This window comes from Schistocerca gregaria, chromosome 1, assembly GCF_023897955.1.
Source record: "Schistocerca gregaria isolate iqSchGreg1 chromosome 1, iqSchGreg1.2, whole genome shotgun sequence".
NCBI classification, from domain to species: Eukaryota; Metazoa; Arthropoda; class Insecta; order Orthoptera; family Acrididae; genus Schistocerca; species Schistocerca gregaria.
The window spans coordinates 741,173,461-741,195,572 of record NC_064920.1 but is presented as its reverse complement, the minus strand read 5'-3'; positions in this window follow the sequence as shown (position 1 = coordinate 741,195,572).

Genomic DNA, 22,112 nt, shown 5'->3' with positions numbered 1-22,112 from the left:
GTAATTCTTGTATTACCTGTGTCAGCTGATCTTGTACTTCCCGGATTTCTCTTTGGTTTTGTGTATTAATTTCATTCTGATTTTGTTTGAATTTCCTAATTTGTTCGAACTCTTCTGTGTCATTAAAGACTACCGGTTTTGTGTCATTCAGATTATCATCTACCTTCGTAGATAAATTATTTAGCTGATCCGAAAGTTCAACTACTTTCTCTGATAATGAACTAATGTCCTCCATGTGTCTTTCTGAACCAATTTTCAGAGTATCTCCTGTGTCCTTTAAGTTCGCTTGAGTTTTTGCAAGTTACGTAACCGAATCGATAGATGCAACTGAGTCAATTTTATCTTGCAAGGTCTCATGATTTTCATGAACAATAGTTTGCAGTTCTTTTATGGCTGCGTCGTGATTCTGTAATGCATTTTCATGCCGCGAAAAAATAGGTTGGAAATGCTCACAAATTTGTGTTTTTACGTCATTACAGACTTTTTGACATTTCGATTCGATTTTATGTAATTCAGTAGTTAAATCTTCACGTGTTTGTTCAAGCCTATGTTCCAATGAGTCTAACTTTTGAAGCTTTTGTTCCATTGCGCCTAACTTTTGAAGAATTTGTTCCATTGTGTCTAACTTTTGAAGCTTTTGCTGTGTTTGTCTCTGATTTTGTTCCACTGTGTCTAACTTTTGAAGCTTTTGCTGTGTTTCTCTCTGATTTTGTTCCATTGTGTCTAACTTTTGAAGATTTTGCCCCATTTGTTTCTGATTTTGTTCCATTTGTTGCATTAATTGCAATAATAATGTATTAGTGTCTGGAATCTGTTTTTCTATGCTTTTTGGCAGTGCATTTTCACCGGCAACATTTACATTTTGACAGGCAGAAAATGTGTCTTGACTCATTTGAGAAAACGGTGAGGACCCATAACCTAAGTCTACAGTATTTGCAATATTGTGTTCTGTCATTTCGGATTCCTGAGGCGAGCTGTTGCCGACCGATCGATAATTGTTCCCTGTTCACTACTTGTTTCATTGTCTACACCATTATTTGCCACCCGCTCCATTTCCCTATGCACAATTACCAAATTACTACTTCGAATGTCTGTTAATTCACTACACAGTTGTGCTGATAAGCGACGCTCGTCGTCACTATTATTTCTCAGTTTACTTTGGAGCCTAGTGTTACGTTTTCCACACGCCATTATTGTCACAATATTTCACACGATAACACATAAAAGCACAATTTGAAGAGCAAAAATAAGAGAACATATTAACATAGCACTGAAAATAATATCTAGTTAATTGCAAGCGAAGCTGCGAAATGCTTGGTGCAAATCTACATGCATGCCACAACTGTTTTACTGTACAACAATGAAAGACTGCAACTACAAAGGAAATTCTCTCTGTGATTACGCGCTAGCAATAAACAAAGGCTACACTAACTACACAAACTACAAGAAAAAATCAGAAGATTCCAGTGAGGTATCCTTGGCTAAGGGTCGACATATGAAACGTCCCCTTCGAACAATTATACACGACTGTGCTTAAACTGACACACAATATTTTTTTGCGCAACGCAATCTGACTTTCAGTAATCCCTACAAGAGAATGGCCCTGACTAACATTAATCTGTATGTTTCACAAATCACTTACCTCACAAAAATCTTCGTTACTCGAACTACTGCAATATAGCGAGCGCCACTACTACCAGCTAACTAAAAGATTCAAACTACGGAAGTCACTAACTACTGATAGGCACAGTTAGCAAATGAAAGATTTTAATAGAGAACAAACAATGTATTTACCTTAATAGTCATAATATATATAGCAGTTCATGACACCAATTCTTACAAATTTCAAAACTCCGCCATCTCTCTCCCCACGTCCACCACTGCTGGCGGCTCACCTCCAACTGCGCAACGCTACGCGCTGTTAGCATCCAGCTGCCGCTGCCCAACACTACAATGGCAGACAACAATGCAAACCAGCCACAGACTGCACACAGCACAGCCAGTGATTTTCTTACAGAGCGCTACGTGGCGTTGGCGTTACCAATAAAAAAACCTAAACATTCTACTTACAGCTTTGTTCCTCCATGAGATCCACAGAGCAGCACACCTAGGCTCTCAGGTTGAAGACTTGTAGCTAGACTCCAGTACGGCATTTGACACTGTCTCGCACTGCCGTTTGGTGAAAAACTACGACCTACCGACTATCGGACCAGATTCTCGAATGGGTTTAAGACTTCTTTGTAGATACAAATCAACACGTCGCTCTTAACGGATCAATGTCGTCAAATTTAAAGGAAACTTCAAGTGTAATTTTGGGTATATCCTAAGGAAGTCTTGGACCGTTACTGTTTGTATAGTATATAAATGGTCTAGTAGAATGCCTACAGAGGACTGACGATTGGTGCAGAAACTGACACTTGACATCAGAGGAGTAAGGTACCGATGAGCTCGTAGTTTGGTTCCTTTAACCCCATTAAATCATCTATCCGTCTTAAGAAAATGTAATACAGCCGCTAAAGAAATGGCTTACCAGGCAGTTCTTCGACCGATCCTTGGGTATTGTTCATCAATCTGGAACCCTTCCCAGGTAGAACATAGAAGAAAGAAGATTAAATGAAGAGCGGCATGTTTCGTCACGGAATCGTTTAGTCAGCGCGAGAGTGTTACAGAGATGCTCAGCAAACACCAATGGCAGACGCTACAAGAGAGGTGCTGTGCATCACAAAGAGGTTTAATGACGATGCATCGAGAGAGCACTTTCTGAGGAGAATCTGACAACATATTTCTTGCTCCCATGTTTGTCTCGTGAATTGACCAACAAGAGAAAATTCGAGGAAGTAGAGCTATTGCAGAGGCTTACTGTCAACCATTCTTTCACAGCTATTTGGGAATGGAACAGAGAACGATGGATCAGTTAGCGGCTTCAGCAGTACCCTACGCCACACACAGGCGGATGGCTTGCGTAGTATTGAGGTAGATGTAGATGATTTTGGTGAGGTATATGTCTTGGAGGAGGAAATGATTTACCCCATCCATTTACATGATGCCCACTGCGACTAGCCTCTGTATCCAGAGAGCCTAATTCCGAGAAATCGTTCCGTGCAGAAACTGATGGAAAGGAGAGATACGTTTTTCACTACAGAAAACCGTAAGCAGTGTCTCAGTTTGGGAATCCAACTTCTTAGAATCACACGTGTAATCTCCTTCAACGTCGTCGCTCTTATGAGGTGTGAAAAAGAGTTTTATAAATTAATGAACAATTTAATTTTTCGAAAACCAATGGTAAATGTTGAAGAACACTGCGAAAATTATTTAGTTTGCCGGTGGGGGTTCGTTTTGGTGCAAGAGATTACATCGCAAGACCTAATTTGAAGGAGGTCATCATCTTCCGAAAAGGGCTAGTAGCTGTGGAGATGGCTAAGGTTTCAGTGCAGTTGACGAAACCTTTCCATGTCGGTATGTGTGTTCTATATTCTGAAACACTGCAAACTCCATACGTACCAAATCCACTATTAATTTACCATGCGAACTACACTGAACCCAAATTACTTTATATGTATATAGATAGTTTCATCTACTGGATGAAAGGCAGTGATCCATATGAAGTAATTTGGTACAATCCCGAAGAATTCTACACTTACGGAATAACACTTCCAAACAAGGAGGTTATCTGTCTAACGAAAGACGAAGTGAATGCTTCGCAGGTTGTAGAGTTTTTAGGGGTCAGGTCGATAAGTGCGCTTTCCGTATAGATGCAGGTGACCCTCAAAGTCGGTCTAAGTGTGTGAGTCGTCAGGCCTCAAAGCACCATCGAGGATTACATAATGTGCCTGCTTCAAGGGCATTGGTACCACTCTGTATCGGCGCGCCAGGTAGTCGATTCATCCTGAAGCCATGAGATACATACTGCACTACACCAGAAAATAGGGCTGTGACGTCATAACGACTAATAGTTCATGTGTGGGGATTGGATCAGTATCCGTCCATACTCGCACTAATCATTGAGTAATAGTGAATGTGCGGTTGGTTGATTTATGTGGAGGTAGTTGACGTGTGTTCGGGCAAGCTGTTTGAACTGCGCATCGTATATATACACTCCTGGAAATGGAAAAAAGAACACATTGACACCGGTGTGTCAGACCCACCATACTTGCTCCGGACACTGCGAGAGGGCTGCACAAGCAATGATCACACGCACGGCACAGCGGACACACCAGGAACCGCGGTGTTGGCCGTCGAATGGCGCTAGCTGCGCAGCATTTGTGCACCGCCGCTGTCAGTGTCAGCCAGTTTGCCGTGGCATACGGAGCTCCATCGCAGTCTTTAACACTGGTAGCATGCCGCGACAGCGTGGACGTGAACCGTATGTGCAGTTGACGGACTTTGAGCGAGGGCGTATAGTGGGCATGCGGGAGGCCGGGTGGACGTACCGCCGAATTGCTCAACACGTGGGGCGTGAGGTCTCCACAATACACCGATGTTGTCGCCAGTGGTCGGCGGAAGGTGCACGTGCCCGTCGACCTGGGACCGGACCGCAGCGACGCACGGATGCACGCCAAGACCGTAGGATCCTACGCAGTGCCGTAGGGGACCGCACCGCCACTTCCCAGCAAATTAGGGACACTGTTGCTCCTGGGGTATCGGCGAGGACCATTCGCAACCGTCTCCATCAAGCTGGGCTACGGTCCCGCACACCGTTAGGCCGTCTTCCGCTCACGCCCCAACATCGTGCAGCCCGCCTCCAGTGGTGTCGCGACAGGCGTGAATGGAGGGACGAATGGAGACGTGTCGTCTTCAGCGATGAGAGTCGCTTCTGCCTTGGTGCCAGTGATGGTCGTACGCGTGTTTGGCGCCGTGCAGGTGAGTGCCACAGTCAGGACTGCATACGACCGAGGCACACAGGGCCAACACCCGGCATCATGGTGTGGGGAGCGATCTCCTACACTGGCCGTACACCTCTGGTGATCGTCGAGGGGACACTGAATAGTGCACGGTACATCCAAACCGTCATCGAACCCATCGTTCTACCATTCCTAGACAGGCAAGGGAACTTGCTGTTCCAACAGGACAATGCACGTCCGCATGTATCCCGTGCCACCCAACGTGCTCTAGAAGGTGTAAGTCAACTACCCTGGCCAGCAAGATCTCCGGATCTGTCCCCCATTGAGCATGTTTGGGACTGGATGAAGCGTCGTCTCACGCGGTCTGCACGTCCAGCACGAACGCTGGTCCAACTGAGGCGCCAGGTGGAAATGGCATAGCAAGCCGTTCCACAGGACTACGTCCAGCATCTCTACGATCGTCTCCATGGGAGAATAGCAGCCTGCATTGCTGCGAAAGGTGGATATACACTGTACTAGTGCCGACATTGTGCATGCTCTGTTGGCTGTGTCTATGTGCCTGTGGTTCTGTCAGTGTGATCATGTGATGTATCTGACCCCAGGAATGTGTCAATAAAGTTTCTCCTTCCTGGACAATGAATTCACGGTGTTCTTATTTCAATTTCCAGGAGTATATATATATATATATATATATATATATATATATATATATATATATATATATATATTGCGAAAACAGACATAATGTCTCATGGGACAACAGCAATCAGTGAAATTATACTGTTACTTTAAAACTGTCTTGATTGCAAATATTTTTATTCATATGACCGGTTTCGGTTCATTCAGAACCATCTTCAGATCTGATATTTCAGTTACAGGAGTAACCCGTCCAAATCCAGCAGTTTTCACATGCTACGTCACATGTGAAAACTGCTGGATTTGGACGGGTTACTCCTGTAACTGAAATATCAGATCTGAAGATGGTTCTGAATGAACCGAAACCGGTCATATGAATAAAAATATTTGCAATCAAGACGGTTTTTAAGTAACAATATATATATATATATATATATATATATATATATATATATATATATATATATATATATATATAAGTGTGTGGGTGGGTGGGTGGGTGGGTGGGTGGGTGGGTGGGTGGGTGTGTGTATACACTGTGCGCATGTGCAAATTCTTTGGATACTTTGTGTGTGTGAATATTATCTACATCTACATTCATCTACATTCATACTCCGCAAGCCACCCAACGCTGTGTGGCGGACGGCACTTTACGTGCCACTGTCATTACCTCCCTTTTCTGTTCCAGTCACGTATGGTTCGCGGGAAGAACGACTGTCTGAAAGCCTCCGTGCGCGCTCGAATCTCTCTAATTTTAATCTCTCGAAACCTGGCGAGCAAGCTACACCGCGATGCAGAGCGCCTCTCTTGCAAAGTTTGCCACTTGAGTTTGCTAAACATCTCCGTAACGCTATCACGGTTACCAAATAACCCTGTGACGAAACGCGCCGCTCTTCTTTGGATCTTCTCTATCGCCTCCGTCAACCCGATGTGGTATGGAGCCCACACTGATGAGCAATACTCAAGTATAGGTCGAACGAGTGTTTTGTAAGCCACCTCCTTTGTTGATGGACTACATTTTCTAAGGACTCTCCCAATGAATCTCAACCTGGTACCCGCCTTACCAACAATTAATTTTATATGATCATTCCATTTAACATCGTTCCTCACGCATACTCCCAGATATTTAACAAAAGTAACTGCTACCAGTGTTTGTTCCGCTATCATATAATCATACAATAAAGGATCCTTCTTTCTATGTATTCGCAATACATTACATTTTTCTATGTTAAGGGTCAGTTGCCACTCCCTGCACCAAGTGCCTATCCGCTGCAGATCTTCCTGCATTTCGCTACACTTTTCTAATGCTGCAACTTCTCTGTATACTACAGCATCATCCGTGAAAAGGAACTTCCGACACTATCTACTAGGTCATTTATATATATTGTGAAAAGCAATGGTCCCATAACACTCCCCTGTGGCACGCCAGAGGTTACTTTAACGTCTGTAGACGTCTCTCCATTGATAACAACATGCTGTGTTCTGTTTGCTAAAAACTCTTCAATCCAGGCTCTTACTTTGTTTATCAGGCGACAGTGTGGAACTGTATCGAACGCCTTCCGGAAGTCAAGGAAAATAGCATCTACCTGGGAGCCTGTATCTAATATTTTCTGGGTCTCATGAACAAATAAAGCGAGTTGGGTCTCACACGATCGCTGTTTCCGGAATCCATGTTGATTCCTACAGAGTAGATTCTGGGTTTCCAAAAACTACATGATACTCGAGCAAAAACATGTTCTAAAATTCTACAACAGATCGACGTCAGAGATATAGGTCTATAGTTTTGCGCATCTGCTCGACGACCCTTCTTGAAGACTGGGACTACCTGTGCTCTTTTCCAATCATTTGGAACCTTCCGTTCCTCTAGAGACTTGCGGTACACGGCTGTTAGAAGGGGGGCAAGTTCTTTCGCGTACTCTGTGTAGAATCGAATTGGTATACCGTCAGGTCAAGTGGACTTTCGTATGTTGAGTGATTCCAGTTGCTTTTCTATTCCTTGGACACTTATTTCGATGTCAGCCATTTTTTCGTTTGTGCGAGGATTTAGAGAAGGAACTGCAGTGCGGTCTTCCTCTGTGAAACAGCTTTGGAAAAAGGTGTTTAGTATTTCAGCTTTACGCGTGTCATGCTCTGTTTCAGTGCCATCATCATCCCGGAGTGTCTGGATATGCTGTTTCGAGCCACTTACTGATTTAACGTAAGACCAGAACTTCCTACGATTTTCTGTCAAGTCGGTACATGGAATTTTACTTTCGAATACACTGAACGCTTCATGCAAAGCCCTCCTTACGCTCACTTTGACATCACTTAGCTTCTGTTTGTCTGAGAGGTTTTGGCTGTGTTTAACCTTGGAGTGAAGCTCTCTTTGCTTTCGCAGTAGTTTCCTAACTTTGTTGTTGAACCACGGTGGGTTTTTCCGTCCCTCACAGTTTTACTCGGTACGTGCCTGTCTAAAACGCATTTTACGATTGCCTTGAACTTTTTCCATAAACACTCAACATTGTCAGTGTTGGAATAGAAATTTTTGTTTTGATCTGTTAGGTAGTCTGAAATCTGCCTTCTATTACTCTTGCTAAACAGATAAACCTTCCTCCCTTTTTTTGTATTCCTATTAACTTCCATATTCAGGGATGCTGCAACGGCCTTATGATCAGCAATTCCCTGTTCTGCACATACAGGTTCGAAAACTTCGGGTCTCTTTGTTATCAGTAGGTCCAAGATGATATCTCCACGAGTCGGTTCTCTGTTTAATTGCTCGAGGTAATTTTCGGATAGTGCACTCTGTATAATGTCACTCGATGCTCTGTCCCTACCACCCGTCCAAAACATCTGAGTGTCCCAATCTATATCTGGTAAATTGAAATCTCCACCTAAGACTATAACATGCTGAGAAAATGTATGTGAAATGTATTCCAAATGTTCTCTCAGTTGTTCTGCCACTAATGCTGCTGAGTCGGGAGGTCGGTAAAAGGAGCCAATTATTAACCTAGCTCGGTTGTTGAGTGTAACCTCCACCCATAATAATTCACGGGAACTATCCACTTCTACTTCACTACAGGATAAACTACTACTAACAGCGACGAACACTCCACCATCGGTTGCATGCAATCTATCCTTTCTAAACACCGTCTGTACCTTTGTAAAAATTTCGGCAGAATTTATCTCTGGCATCAGCCAGCTTTCTGTGCCTATAACGATTTCAGCTTCGGTGCTTTCTATCAGCGCTTGAAGTTCCGGTACTTTACCAATGCAGCTTCGACAGTTTACTATTACAATACCGATTGCTGCTTGGTCCCCGCATGTCCTGACATTTCCCCGCACCCTTTGAGGCTGTTGCCCTTTCTGTACTTGTCCGAGGCCATCTAACCTAAAAAACCGCCCAGCCCACGCCACACAACGCCTGCTACCCGTGTAGCCGCTTGTTGCGTGTAGTGGACTCCTGACCTATCCAGCGGAACCCGAAACCCCACAACCCTATGGCGCAAGTCGAGGAATCTGCAGCCCACACGGCCGCAGAACCGTCTCAGCCTCTGATTCAGACCCTCCACTCTGCTCTGTACCAAAGGTCCGCAGTCAGTCCTGTCGACGATGTTGCAGATGGTGAGCTCTGCTTTCATCCCGCTAGCGAGACTGGCAGTCTTCACCAAATCAGATAGCCGCCGGAAGCCAGAGAGGATTTCCTCCGATCCATAGCGACACACATCTTTGAATCCGACATGAGCGACCACCTGCAGATGGGTGCACCCTGTACCCTTCATGGCATCCGGAAGGACCCTTTCCACATCTGGAATGACTCCCTCCCGGTATGCACACGGAGTGCACCTTCGTTTTCTTCCCCTCTCTTGCTGCCATATCCCTAAGGGGCCCCATTACGCGCCTGACGTTGGAGCTCCCAACTACCAGTAAGCCCACCCTCTGCGACCACTCGGATCTTGCAGACTGAGGGGCAACCTCTGGAACAGGACAAGCAGCCATCTCCCGCCGAGCATCAGTATCAGCCGGAGACAGAGCCTGAAACCAGTTCGTCAGACAAACTGGAGCCTTCCGTTCAGCCCTTCGGAACGTCTTTCGCCCCCTGCCACACGTCGCGATGACCTCCCACCCTACCACAGGTGAGGGATCAGCCTCAATGTGGGCAGTATCCCGGGCAGCCGCAGTCGTAGTCCGATCGGGGGATGCGTGGGACGAGCTGGCCGTCCCCGACAAACCCCCATCCAGACCCCCACAGTGATGTCCATTGGCAACAGCCTCAAGCTGTATGAACGAAGCCAACACTGCCTGAAGCTGGGAGCGAAGGGATGCCAACTCAGCCTGCATGTGAACACAGCAGTTGCAGTCCATATCCATGCTAAAAACTGTTGTGCAAAGAACGTCTCAACTAATCTACAGAGAGCGCAAACAAATCGACACAAAATTTAAACGGTTATTAATGTACAAGATTGTCTAGTAAATACAGTAATGCTGCTACTTGCGCACTGCTGACACACTGCTCGGCGGCGGAAGGAGACTACGCGATTTTACACTATTCAGGTACTAAAACGCGATGCTACAACTCTCAAATACTATAATACGTCCGAAATTTATGAATTAAACAATGCAATTACCAAAAACACGCAAAGCAAAGAAATTAAGAATTAAACTATGTAACAAATGAGTGAGCTAGGAGTATACGACTTGCTGCTGCAGCTGCTTATCCAACGGCGGCAGGGAGCACACACTTGGACCTCATACTGAGCAGACATACTGATATGTGCTCCGATGAAAATTATTGATATTGTGATATTTCGGTACCACCATGTTTGAGAGGTGCCAGAAAGTGTGGAAGAGAGTTCGATTGAATGTAGTGGGTGATATTCAGAATTTTTTGTGACGTTTGAAATAACTAAATTCCCCTTGGTGTGTTGCTTACTCGCGAACTTGAACTTTTTGTTCCATGAACTGGTTATAGCAATATTTGAGCCAGCTGTTCTAAAAGAAACAACCCGGTTGTAAAGTTTTTAGGAAGTGTCATCGATAATTACCATACACTGGATAAGATTCTGAATGATGAGTGCTTTTGGACTTTTTTGACTTTGTACAGTTTGGAGTAAGGCTTGGTAGTGACAGATGTATGCAAGCTTATCGTAATAATTATCTTAGAAGCTAGATTAAGGAAAGGCAAACCTACGTTTCTAGTATTTGTAGACTTAGAGAAAGCTTTTTGACAATATTGACTGGAATACTCTCAAATTCTGAAGGTGGCAGGGGTAAAATACAGGGAGCGAAAAGCTATTTACAATTTGTACAGAAACCAGGTGGAAGTTATAAGAGTCAAAGGGCATGAAAGGGGAGAAGTGTTTGGGAAGGGAGTGAGGCAGGGTTGTAGCTTCTCCCTGATGTTATTCAATCTGTAAATTGAGCGAGCCGTTAAGGAAACAAGAGAAACATTCGGAGTAGGTATTAAAATTCATGGAGAAGAAATAAAAACTTTGAGGTTTGCAGATGACATTGTAATAATGTCACAGACAGGAAAGGACCTGGAAGAGCAGTCGAACGGAATGGATCGTGTCTTCAAAGGAGAATATAAGATGAACATTAACAAAAGCAAAACGAGGATAATGGAATGTAGTCGAATGAAGTCGGGTGATGTTGAGGGAATTAGATTAGGAAATGAGACACTTAAAGTAGTAAAGGAGTTTTGCTTTTTGGGGAGAAAAATAACTGATGGTGGTCGAAGTAGAGAGGATATCAAATGTAGACTGGCAATGGCAAAGAAAGCGTTTCTGAAGAAGAGAAATTTGTTAACATCGAGTATAGATTTAAGTGTCAGGAAGTCATTTCTGAAAGTATTTCTATGGAGTGTAGCCATGTATGGAAGTGAAACATCGAGGATAAATAGCTTGGACAAGAAGAGAATAGAAGCTTTCGAAATGTGGTGCTACAGAAAAATGCTGAAGATTATATGGGTAAATCACATAACTAATGAGGAGGTACTGAATAGGATTGGGGAGAGGAGAAGTTTGTGGCACAACCTGACTAAAAGAAGGGATAGGTTGGTAGGACGTGTTCTGGAAGTTTTGAGGCATCAAGGGATCACCAATTTAGTATTGGAGGGCAGCGTGGAAGGTAAAAGTCGTAGAGGGAGACCAAGAGATGAATACACTAAGCAGATTCAGAAGGATGTAGGTTTCAGTAGGTACTGGGAGATGAAGAAGCTTGCACAGGATAGAGTAGCATGGAGAGCTGCATCAAACCAGTCTCAGGAGTGAAGACCACAACAACACAAGTACTCCTTCCACCAACAAAACGATTTCAGTGCGACTAGTGACTTCGAAGTGTACAGCTGTTTTTCTATAGCTTTTTTCGGCTGAGAACTGCATTTAAACGGCTTTAAGTAGACATGCGTCTGAGAAGAGATCCACCACAATGTGAGTGGATTTTTGCAACGCACGGCGCCGCATCACACATCATGAGACTTGGCCCACAAAAACGACGACGATTTTGATAATTTCCCTTGGTGCTTTACTTCTTCCCACCTCTCGGCACATGAGGATACGAGCAGAATAGTCGAATATAATCATTTTGGTGATCCAGGTGTTATGGTGAGAGGACATTTGGGGTATGAAGATGCCTGCCAGTTCCCTCGAGGTAAATGCCAGCGAGTACGTTGGGAACGCGTTGGGCAGTCTTATTGCAGAACGTCGACAGCCACCAACGACTATTCGGCAATTGTCAGCCGCTCGGACAGACAAAATGAGACGTCCTGCCACAATTCCTTACCAACGTTGTGGCCAGCGTGGAAGTACACTGCAGGCCATAGATTTCTGTCCATCGTAATCGCTCACCGTGCTAAGAACAATGTCCCGCCGGTCGTAATGTGCAGGCGACCATCATGAACCGACTTGACTTCTGTGTGATTGTTGTCTTTGGACAAAGGTGTCATTTCTGTTCTTCTCATACCGTTGTGTTTCACTTACCTTCTGTACTATATCGCAGCAAATGTCTGGCCAAGATTTGCGCTCTCAGAGTGCTGAGAGCTGAATCTGCTCGTCGCTTTGGCTTCCTCCATCATCACACTACCCCGAGCAATTGTGTGAGTCGGCTGTATACTGAATTAACGCTGCAAACGCGGAGAACTGAGAACTTCGGAAGTCGTCTTTGGATCAACTTGCGATTACTTATAATAGTCGAATATTGCAGTATACTTTTATAAGGAAGAATTTATCAAGTGTGTTTATTTTAGTACTTGATTAAATAAGTACATTAGATAGTGCTAATAAGGTGAGCGTAACTATGATAAGCTTTACATATAAGCATTTAACATTATATTGTGAAGTTTATAAATTTTGAGACATTTCTGTTTCAGAATATGTAATATATCTGGAGCTACGATTAGTCATACAGTCAACCACATGGAGTTACGGAGATTAAAATCTATTAAACTAGAACGGTGGCGTTACTTTTTCAGTTTCGCATGTTCACACACAAGTGTTGGACCAAAAATTGAAATAACTTCTTCGGCTTGTATGTTGAATCGCTGATATTACTCTTGTGGTAATATTTTATAAAAATCTCCAAATTCCCGGTTTGTACAAACAGATCGTTGAGCTGGGTGTTACACTGTTCGTCTGTCAGCTCAAGTTGAAATAACATTAGCAACCAAGAGCGATAATGGTCCGACAAGTAAATTGAAATCTGTCTCCAGTCGTCCAGTGTCATGGTATGTCTTTGAGAACTCACGAGAAAACGTTTCAATTACTGAAACATGGTCACGTCTAGTCCACAAGTTACTGGGTTGAATTACGGGAAATGTCCATTGTCATGAACTTGAAGATGATTCTTCCATAGGATTACTTTTTGTTTGACAGCATCAATCGTATCCGCCATATCTGTTACGAAATGATTCTCCCCTTGCATTAGGGCACTTAATGAATTGAAATAATTTGTGAAGTCGACAAAAAGGATTATGCCAATACTCGACTTACCCTAAAATCAGTTTTTTCCCTAACTGCCGTTTCATTTCAGACAGCCGTCTGAGCGTCGTTCGTCGGGAAATAAGCGAATCATATAGTTTTTGTCGCTATCGCTGTAATGATGTTCCAATATTACTGCGAAGGCAAGGCATTTCAAGCACTTTGCATGACATTTAAATGATACCAAAAGGAATGTAATTCCAATTGGGCGTTGAACGATGTGGCTTCTATATTTTTTGTTTTGTCTTTGAAAAGTGCGTAGACACCCCAGTATTCCTAATACAGAACGTAAATCTACGAGGGAAGATCGGAAAGTAACCCAGAATAATTTTATTACGAAAAAGTTAAATAGGTCACAAAACAAAAAAATCTCAACTGAACTTACATCTTTTACCTACTTTTCTGTATAGTCATCAACGTTCTCAACATATTTTTCCCGTCGTGGTACCAGCTTCATTATGCCCTATTCATAGAAGTCAGTTTGGTTAGAGTATAACCATCTACACACTGCTGATTTCACTTCATCATCCGTTGCAGAGCGTTGGCCAGCCAGGAATTTCTTCTTGAGACTAAAACGATGGAATTCCGACGGTTAAAAGTCCAGACTCTGTTGGGGATGCTGCAGCACCTCGCACCCAACTTTGGCGATTTTCTCAAGGGGTCGAGGACTGGCACAAAGAAGTTTGACACCGCCAGCACTAATGTTGTGGTGTTTGTCACGAAGGGCAGGACGCAACGTAACCAAAGTTTTAATGTAGGCTGCAGCATTCCCAGTGCTCCCTTGTTAAGCAGAGTCCACCACTAACACACCATGCGTATGCCAGAACACTGTCGCAAGCACTTTACTAGCAGATTCAGTCTCTTTGAATACTATCGTACTGGGGAGCCAGTATGTTTCCTCTCCATAGGCTCCTTCATTTCGGGCGTGTAGTGGTATGCCCACAACTGATCACCAGTGATGATTCCTTTCAGAAACGCATACGTTAAGTGATCCTTGCTTGTCAACATTTCTGGCATTAGTGGTTCTCTGTCAGATTCTTAGGCAACCAGCGAACACAAACTTAACGAAACTTCAACATGTCGTGATCAGTAGCGTATACTGCGCCATAGGAGATGTTGAACTGCTGCGATAACGTTCGCAGTTGCACACGACGGTCGTTCAAAATTGCTGCCTCAGTGGTTCTACGGGGTTGCAGCTGTAACCACCGCCTGGAGCGTGACGAGTCACTAATATACAGACGGCCCTCTTGGAAGAATGCGCAGCACCTAGAGACATTGCTGCGGTCCGTATAGTCGTCCCCGTACACGCCACGCATGTACCAGTGAATTTATCTCCGTTTATGCCCTTTGGCACACAAATATAGAACTACACTTCGCTGTACTTCACAAGTTACCGACAGTAACACACACGCCATGTTTGTTTCGTAGTTCTGGCTTCTCTCGCTAGAATTGCACATGAAAACAAGATATTCTCTCGCCCGAGCACGGGGCTCACAGTCGGTCGGAGTGGCCGACCGGTTCTAGGCGCTACAGTCTGGAACCGCGCAACCGCTACTGTCGCAGGTTCGAATCCTGCCTCGGGCATGGTCGTGTGCGATGTCCTTAGGTTAGTTAGGTTTAAGTAGTTCTAAGTTCTAGAGAACTGATGACCTCAGCAGTTAAGTCCCATAGTGCCCAGAGCTATTTGAACCATTTTTGAACGGGGCTCACAACCCGAACTACACGCCACTGTTAAGCATTAATGAAGGACTGGGTCCCTTACTTTGACAGCACATAATTCATTAATGTGAATCCAACACATTTATTTCAAATAACGTAAATGAAGCTACATTTGAACCTGTCTGACATTAAACAGAAATTAAAAAAAAAACTATTTCAATATCAGCTGATTTAGTGCGTGAAGCGCGAGTTAAGCCAATAACCAGATAAACTAAACAATTCTCCGTAATTCAAAAGAAACAGAAAAACAAAATTGAATCAATACGCCCCACTGCCAAATATCCAAAAATTACCTTACAATACTACCCAAAAGAATACACTAAAGTGGGTAGCAGTCATTCACCCGACAGAACACTTCAAAATGAGTTCAATAACACAGCTGCGTGCCCCAGAAAACTGCAAGACGTTAAATACACTTCATTTGACGAATAACAAAGACTCATTAACATTACGCCACTCCTGTTTGAACTGCAGTGTCCCAAAGAAACAAGCGCTTATTCTGAAAGAACATTTTTTTTATATGTTTAAATTACAGCATTAAGGAATTCCAAAATATGTCCAATCGAACCCCCCCCCCCCCCCCTTTCAGTTGAGGCACAAATATTTCTCCTTTCTAGGCGGAGGCTGAGCCAGAAACACAGAATGCCACAAAAACAGTTTTGCTGTGAAATCGTACAAGCCACCCGGAAACAGTAACAGACAAGGTGGTGGTGGTGGTGGTGGTGGTGGTGGTTAGTGTTTAACGTCCCGTCGACAACGAGGTCATTAGAGACGGGGCGCAAGCTCGGGTTAGGGAAGGATTGGGAAGGAAATCGGCCGTGCCCTTTCAAAGGAACCATCCTGGCATTTGCCTTTAGCGATTTAAGGAAATCACGGAAAACCTAAATCAGGATGGCCGGAGACGGGATTGAACCGTCGTCCTCCCGAATGCGAGTCCAGTGTGCTAACCACTGCGCCACCTCGCTCGGTAGTAACAGACAAGGGGCAACACCCACAAATAACACAGGCTAAGAGTCAGGCTGAGAGCACATCCTACAAGAACTTGTTCACACTATGCTCACCACAAACTGTAGACATTCCGGCCGAACATCGGCTTGCGGTGGCTGCCAGAAGGACGAAGCAACCGACAGGCCCACGCCGTGCTTCTCACACAGGCACCTCAATTTGTACAAACATCTAGGCCAACACCAACTCCGGATTCCCCTCTTACTGCGAGGCTTGACACAGTCTATATGAAATGCCTTCCAGGCAACCAGTAACCGCCGCAGGAGTGTCACGATTAGCAAACAGCCCCAGCGTAGCAGACATCACACACGTGCTTACGCCCGGGCCACAACTCCTCCAGTCTCACCGGCCGCCCCAGACAGACTGCCTCTCGCCGTCCCGCGCGCCCCAGCCGAAAACGCAAAGATGCTCATGCCCGGGGGCGCTCCAAAGATAACAAGACGATCGCTGATGATCGACCAGCGATCTGGCTCATTCTGTTCAGACTACATCGTCGCGGCATTTCAACAAGCTGCAATATATTCTGTCGGTAAACTGAAGAGCGAGCGAGCGAGTACCCACTCTGCCAACCTAGCTACGTCACGAGGCGTTTTAAATATGAGGCGACGCCGTGTACAGATACGTATCAGCTGCCTTTATTTTTAGAGAAATACATTAAGACCATAAGGTATACAAAAAACGAGAGCTTCTTCCGAAGCACAACGTTATAGAGTAAATAATATTAACATAAGAACGGAGGTCAGGATTCTACTACAAACATAGAACCGAATGCCTATTCATGTGAATTTATGTTCCACTATTGCTATTTAAAACGAACCCCATATAATGCAATCAATCAGTAGAATTTAAGGCTTGTTTTTACTTTGTGTTTCTCCTAAAAGGTGGAAGTGCTCTTTGAAAGATTTCATTGAAACTTAACAATTCTTGCTACATGAAGAGTGTTTAAAAAGAAAGCAGAAATTTATAATTTTGTGTGTTGTTTTAGTCCGATTTGCACTACTTTTTTGTCACTGTCTTCGTAAGCATGTCTCAAAAGTATGTGTACAATGTTATGCATATTAGGTATTTACTCTGTTGTCAGTTATCAAAAAGGTTACATGTGTTTTGGTAGCATCAACGATTATTTGTTTTGTATAAATATAGATTGGGAATCTGTATCTAATTTTGTTGTAAGAATGGAATAAAATGTATGAAATTTTTAGAAATGTTAAGTATTACTTTTGGTGAGCCTGTTATGAGTGAACCAAGATCATACAAGAGGTACAAACATTTCAAAGCAGGCCTTGAGGGACAGCGGTTTTACAAGCATGGATGAGATTAAAAATACACTCAAGAGACCTAGAAACTATCGCCAAGAAACAGTTCCTAAAGTGTTTCGGGAATTGGAAAAAGCACTGGCATACGTGTTTGGTATGTAATGGAGAATATTTTGAAGAGTATAACATTGCTATAGATTAACAAATAAACGTCTTACTAAAAATAGAAATTAGTATGTGAACGCACCTCGTATGTCAAGCTTTTTGCTTAGAAGTTCCGAAGGAAATTTCAGCAGTGTTTAGAATATCTGTTGCGCACATGTTTTAAGCAATATGTTTTCGAATCAGGTGAATAGTGATCGAGATAGAGATTTAGCATCAAAGGTTTTACGTGATTTTGAGATTGTCTATAACGGTGGGTTTCCTCCCAAAATTATTAGTTTTCTTTTGTGGCGATTCCAGTAAACCATGCGGCTTATTTTCGAATTTCTTCCTTGTGGGTCCTATTGGGCGAGGCTGACGTTTGCATAAATTCCAGCTCTTTGATTGGGACTGGTAAAATTAGCCAACAGTTCTTTTTGGGACGCCTCTTTAATAGACAATGTAATAACATTAGAGACGAACGAACGCTCGTTACCCCCCAAATACCTCCTCTTCTTCGTATTGTGCACATTTTCCTGCAATGCTAGACGATTATCCATCACTTCCGGACATCGAAGTATATCAGTAAGTATACAAAGTTAACTGACTGACGCCGGCCGAGGTGGCCGAGTATTTCTAGGCGCTACAGTCTGGAACCGCGCGACCGCTACGGTCGCAGGTTCGATCCCGCCTCGGGCATGGATGTGTGTGATGTCCTTAGGTTAGTTAGGTTTAAGTAGTTGTAAGTTCTAGGGGACTGATGACCTCAGAAATTAAGTCCCATAGTGCTCAAAGTCATTTGAGCCATTTTTTGAACACTGACACTGTCAACTAGGATCTCATGAACAGAAACGATGTAATACCACTGCACACCGATCTACGCCGCTTGACAGGTAACGGGCAAACAGATTTTGGGCGCCCCTGTAGGCCGGTGGCAGCGTGCTTCCGGGGCAGGGCACTTGCCCCATCAAAAGCGCTACTCGCTCTTGAGTTTACAGACAGACTACACCAGGAGAGTAAAAAATTATTGTGCGTTACTTCATGATCCTCTCTGGCAATTTAGCAGAAGTATTGTTGTCAGCAAACCACTTTGAAACTGGGTTGCTCTAGCGGCGTCCGGCTCCAGCAGTCATTTTCGTTTCTTCCTCGCCCTTCAGCCCCATTGACCGCTGCTCTCGGAGTACTGGGCAGGAGCGAGGTCGGAGCGCCCGGGCTCGTGGAGCGCTGTTTGGCCAGGCCGGCTATAGCGGTCCTTCCTACGTGCGGCCCAAGTTTCATCGAGCTACGTTACTTGGCAGTGATACATCATGCGAGAGTTATTTCTCAGTTTTGCTCACCAGAGTATAATGTGGTCGGGAGGCAGATGAGGAGTAATTATTATGTAGAGGGCGGCAGCTGCGGTGACTGCTGCCTCTCCGGCGTTCTGGCGAGGGCGGAGATGCGTGGCGTGAAGAGAGTGCGCCAGCCGCCGGCTGGCAGCCGCCGCCCCCGTGTTTGATGCGGCACGCTCTGGCGCCACCCCGCGCCGTAATCCGATATTCCGCGGCTCTGCAGGCGGAATCTATAGCCGCGCCCGCTCCGGCGCTCAGCGCGAGGGGGTCGAGTTACTTCTGACGCGAGCTGTTGGCCGCCTGCCAGCGCCAACAACAGCCGAGCGGGGGCTACGGAGGCCGCCGAAGGGCCGCTCACAAACAGCTTCCGCCGGCGCTACATCCCCTTCGTGCGTAATTTCATGTTTCTGCCCACCTTGTTATATATTATTTACTACTCTGTGTGTAGTTTTGTTCATTACACAAATGATTCAGACCGCCACATTCGCTAGAGTAGCCTCAAACTGGGGCCCAAGAGAAATACAGCTCCTGCAGTGAACTTGCTCCATTAGTCAGCTTGCCCCATACAGTAAGGTGACAATAGCCACACGATAGCTCCTAAAACAGCGTCTCCCCTCCTTTTGCCCAGCATAGTGTTGCTTTTCTTTGCTGCCGCCCAGCCGGCCGGTGGGGCCGAGCGGCTCTAGGCGCTTCAGCAGATTCGAATCCTGCCTCGGGCATGGATGTGTGTGATGTCCTTAGACTAGTTAGGTTTAAGTAGTTCTAAATTCTAGGGGACTGATGACCACAGATGTTAAGTCCCATAGTGCACAGAGCCATTTTCTTCCTGCCGCCTAACTGTCGTAGTACTTGCAGTGGATCCTGATAAAGTTTGCAATTCCAGGATGACGGTCTGGATAGATGTCTGCCTATTACACATTACGACCGTCTTAAACTGTCGGCTGTCTCTGTCAGTGCATTTGTGCTGTTCGTGTCCCTTCACGTTACCGCTTCACTATCACATAGGAAACAATGGACCTAGGGATGTTTAGGAGTGCGGAAATCTCGCGTAAAGACGTATGTCCACGTTCCAAGTCTGTAGTGTTCCGCGAAGAGCCCCATTCTGCTCTCTCACGATGTGTAATGACTACTGAGTTCACTGATACGGAGTATCTGGCAGTTGGTGGCACCTAATATGAAAAACGTATATTCGAGTCCCGGTCGGGAAAAACATTTTCAACTGTCCCCGTTGATGTATATAGTTAAGGCTAACCGGCCATTGACCTTCTTCTTCTGTGCTGGATTCACACGCATTGTCCGAACTCTTACGGGACTCGGTAAGATTGTCTGCCGCGAGTAATGAGTGTAATGGGCAGGGGCACTATGAATGTGGAGTGTGGACATTAAGTTGGGAATGTGGGTTTCACGGGCAGCGTGCAACGGATAAATCCCTGCAGCCCGCACTATCCTCGGTGACCGGCACGGTAGCTCAACGTGTTCGGTCAGAGAGCTGGTTGGCCTCTGTAATAAAAAACTGAGCGGAAGGATAAAAAAAACGAACTTGAACGGATGTCATGTGAAGTCCGCAGCAACCAAACACAACGATAAATAAAGATGGATAGAGCGTCTGCCATGTAAGATGTAAGCAGGAGATCCCACGTGCTTGAGTCCTGGTAGGACTGTCCCCGTTGATGTATAATTAACTCTGACTAATTTCCTCAGCAGACGTGGACACGTTATACCTCTGAATTGAAACCGTCGTAGAACGGAAACGGTACGTTTTCGGACATGGATTCCTAGTCAAAATGTTATGTACTGACTCCCCTCTGCAAGTCCTAGAAGTTTGTAACGGAAATTTCCGAGCAAGTCATGTAAAACCTGCACCGTAAATATTGCGTAAATGGAAAGTTCTATTGATGTCCGATTCTTTACTGTGTGCTGCCACAGGTTAATTTTCAGTGTGGGAACTTTTTAAAATACGATATTTGTTAAACGTCTCGCTCTATATTCTTGCAACAAGCAACACTGACATTCTAATTTGCCCTATTTTTAGTTTATTAATATCACTAGAAATTTTTCCATTTAAAAAGTGTATGTTTGCAGAAAAATACACTTTCTAAGTATTATTACAACCTGTTTATTACCTTTCAATAGGAACCTCTGACTACCAATCCATTTTGTGCAAAATTGCACATCAATAGCACATTGTACTTCTGCTATATTTGCGATGCAAGTTTTAGATGAGTCACCCTGTATATATTTAAATAATATTCAATATTTATGTTCATGAGGTTAACATTGTTTGCTCTTTATGTGCAGAACAACGCGTCTCCTAACAAGATTTCATAGCGATCCCCTCCCTCCTTCTCTTTCCTCGCCTTACTCGCCATCTCGGGAATACGAGTGCACTGGTTGTCTCTGCGCTGGACGGCACCTCGTGCTCGGGTTTCAGGCGTCTGCAGTGGAGTCGAGCTAGTGACGAACAACCGGTGCATGCGGAGTTTAAAACCTGTACATTCACAAGGTCAAAACTGCGTACTCTGCAGGTTATGGCCCAAATATTTCCGAGTGATCGATTACTAGGGATAATATTTTACTATTATGGTTTTTCCTCCTTAAAATATGAGGTCAAGTTGGTGATGTTTCCTTGCGAGTCTTAGTTCATGAAGTTGCTGTCATTGAGTATGTGTACGAGGTAGTGCAACCCGGTGTAGAGATAAATCAAAGATATCGGTGCTATATTTACAGCGGTTCCATACTGTCTGCCCTACTTCTCCCTGTTTGCTTCACGTTCAAGCTCGAGTTCCGTAGGGTAATAGTCTATACCGTGTGGCGAAAGAGAAGTGTCTTGAACAGCTGACACACCTTTGTGGGACTGAGATCACCTTTCGTTAGAGGCGGTGTTATAGTGTTAAACTTTATTTTAAATACGCTGCCCCTCATTAGAAACCAGCACAGAGCTCGTTGGATGCTTTCGGGGAGGTGGTTCGAGATCGGGAGAATCTTCACGAGGCAGCATAGCTTGCTTTCTACATACACCTTAAGTGTCTGCACCTTTTCCAAGAGATTCAAATCCCTACTGGAATGTAATGATTGGTATTCTACGTTTTTTAGCATGTACACTCCTGGAAATGGAAAAAAGAACACATTGACACCGGTGTGTCAGACCCACCATACTTGCTCCGGACACTGCGAGAGGGCTGTACAAGCAATGATCACACGCACGGCACAGCGGACACACCAGGAACCGCG